Source organism: Mercurialis annua, linkage group LG3 (assembly GCF_937616625.2).
Source record: "Mercurialis annua linkage group LG3, ddMerAnnu1.2, whole genome shotgun sequence".
Classification (NCBI taxonomy): domain Eukaryota; kingdom Viridiplantae; phylum Streptophyta; class Magnoliopsida; order Malpighiales; family Euphorbiaceae; genus Mercurialis; species Mercurialis annua.
The window spans coordinates 60,212,909-60,215,707 of NC_065572.1; the positions used below are offsets into that span (position 1 = coordinate 60,212,909).

Sequence of the window (2,799 nt, forward strand, 5' to 3'; positions counted from 1 at the left end):
CTTTTTGAGAGAGTGATCGGCAAGTTGCAATACCATCGAGGTGCGCTTTACCGGTTGATCACCAAACAAAGACCTAAAAAGAAACAATGGCATCAAGTTAATACTTGCCCCAAGATCACACAAGCAATTTATAGCATTCATATTTCCTATAGTGCAAGGTATAGAAAAACTCCCTGGATCCTTAAGCTTTATTGGTAAGTTGCTTTGGATTATGGAACTACAATGCTCCGTGAGCGGTATTGTCCCATCTTGCTCCCAACTACGCTTGTTCATAATTATGTCTTTCAAGAACTTTGCATATTGGGGCATCTCCCGAAGTGCATCCGCCAAGCTTAGATTGATTTGCAATTTCTTGAAAATCTCAAGGAACTTGTGAAATTTTTCGTTCCCTTGAGCTTTCCTTAACCGGCTTGGGAATGGAACCGGTGGCACAAACGGTGGCGGCGGCGGTGGCCTCACATAGGGCTCTTCAACCTCGATAACCGCTTCCTCACATTCCTTTGGTAGTTCTTGGCTTGAGCTTGCTACATCAACAACCACTTGAGGCTCATCCTCCTCCACAACATGCTTCTTCCCATTGGCTTTCTCAAGGTTTCTCTCGCTTCGGAGCTCTACCGCCTTAACTTGCTCTCTAGGGTTGTTTTCCGTAGTGGATGGCAACCCTCCTTGAGGTCTTCCTTGAAGCGAAATTGCCATTTGAGAAATTTGAGTTTCCAAATGATGGATAGTAGAAGCTTGATTCTTCTCCCTTTGCTCCATTTTTTCTAACTTCTCTAGCACTTTGGAAAGCACATTTCCCTCATCCGTATTCTTTTGTGGTTGGAATCCCGGAGGGTGTTGAGGTCTACCACCATAGTTGTTTCCTTGCCCTTGATGGTTATGATAAGGGCCTTGATAAGGACCTTGTTGTTGGGGCCTATTTCCTCCTTGGAAACTAGGACCCGCTTGTTGATTTGCTTGCACATTGCCTTGGCCCTCTTGATTCCTCCATCCGAAGTTAGGATGGTTTCTCCACCCCGGATTATAGGTATTCGAGTAAGGATCATTCCCTTGACGTTGACCTCCCACATAATTCACTTGTTCGCTCCAAGTTTGACCCATGGCATAGCACTCATTACTTCCATGATTGAAATCTCCACAATGCTCACAACCCACTTGGACATATGCAACCGGAGCATTCCGTGGACCCACTTGCTTCTTCAAGGCATCAACTTGACTTTGTAAAGAGGCATTCATGGCTTTCATCGCTTCAAACTCCTTGGATTGGTCAAGTGTCATTAATGCCTTTTGAGCCGGTGGTCTTCTCCTTTCCGAGGACCAAGTGCTACTTACCATAGCTAATTTTTCAATCAACTCATTAGCCTCATCAAGCGTCTTTTGCATCAAAGAACCTCCCGCGGCCGAATCAATGGTAGATCTTGTGATCTCACCCAAACCATTATAGAATATTTGAAGCACATGTTCCCTTACAAGCCGATGATGAGGTACGTGCCTTTGGAGATCCTTGAACCTCTCCCAAGTTTCATAGAGAGATTCCCCCTCATATTGGTAATAATCAATGATGTCCTTTGTTAACTTTGCGGTTCTCCCCATTGGAAAGTACTTGTGAAGGAAAGCTTGAGCAAGATCCCGCCAATTGTGGATTGATGCATTAGGTAGTGATCGAAGCCACAAGCTAGCCTTGTCTCTTAGTGAGAACGGAAACATCCGAAGCTTGATTTGATCGGAGGTGACATTATGGAGCTTGAATGTGTCCAACACTCCCAAGAACTTGGCTATGTGTTCATTTGGATCCTCACTTGGTAACCCAAAGAATTGGCACCGATTTTCTAGGAGTTGAATCGTGCTAGGCTTGATCTCAAAAGTAGCCGCGGTGACCGGTCTTGCAAAGCACCCATAGGTAGCATTATCCACATCCGGGAGGAAGAAATCCCCCAAAGTTTGTCTTTGTGCTTGATGGCCTTGAACTTGAGGGTGATTGTCCCCTTGTTGCTCTTGCCGATTCCTCTCATCGAGTGGAGGAGGCGGATGTTGTCTCACTCCATCGTCTTGAGGGTGATAATGCTCCTCCTCATAGTTATCATCCCCACGTTCCATGATAACGGGTATACGATTCTCCCTTCTCACACTTCTTTCAAATCTCCCGAGGTTGTCTTGAAACGGTTCTAGTGGAAGATTGGCCCTTCGTGTATTGTGCATACACTATAGTTGATCTCCTACACAAACAACAACAAGCAAACCACGCGTAAATCCGGAAAGAAGCAAAAACAACAAAAGTGATAAAAACAGAAAATAAAGCTAACTCGACCGAACAATAACTAATTTCAATCAATCAATAAACACTCGTCACTCCCCGGCAACGGCGCCAAAAACTTGTTGAGCAAAAAGCACAACTTGTAATAATCCGGAAGTCGGAATCGATCCCACGAGGAGTGAATCTAGAGCGATTGATGAGAATGAATTTTAGTTGCGATTCAATTCGTTTAGTGAAACTCGAATGGTGAAGTTCAAGTAAGATTAACACTAAATAGGCACTAAACAATTAAACTAACAATTCAAGTAACTAAAATAAGAACAAGTTTAATCAATAAGTAAAAGATGTCTAGGGGTTGAAATCATTCCTAGGTCATGCATACATGGTAATGGATAAATTGGTATATAGCAAGGGCCGAGTTGTGCCTAGCGCACCGTTCCCGCTCTCTCGAGCCTCTAAGAACGACAAAATCAATCATCAAGTAATCAATTAATGCCTAACTCACTCTCGTGATACTAAACAAAACCAATTACCCAACATCAATT

The 2,799-nt window shown here is 43.7% G+C and overlaps 1 non-coding gene across 1 annotated transcript; it reads left to right on the forward strand.

The window, feature by feature from the left end:
- Positions 1–1,471: 1,471 nt before the first annotated feature.
- On the forward strand, positions 1,472–1,578 carry LOC126676015 (small nucleolar RNA R71). Its single transcript, XR_007640193.1, has one exon. It is a non-coding gene; the product is annotated as a small nucleolar RNA R71 (small nucleolar RNA).
- The last annotated feature ends 1,221 nt before the right edge of the window (positions 1,579–2,799 follow it).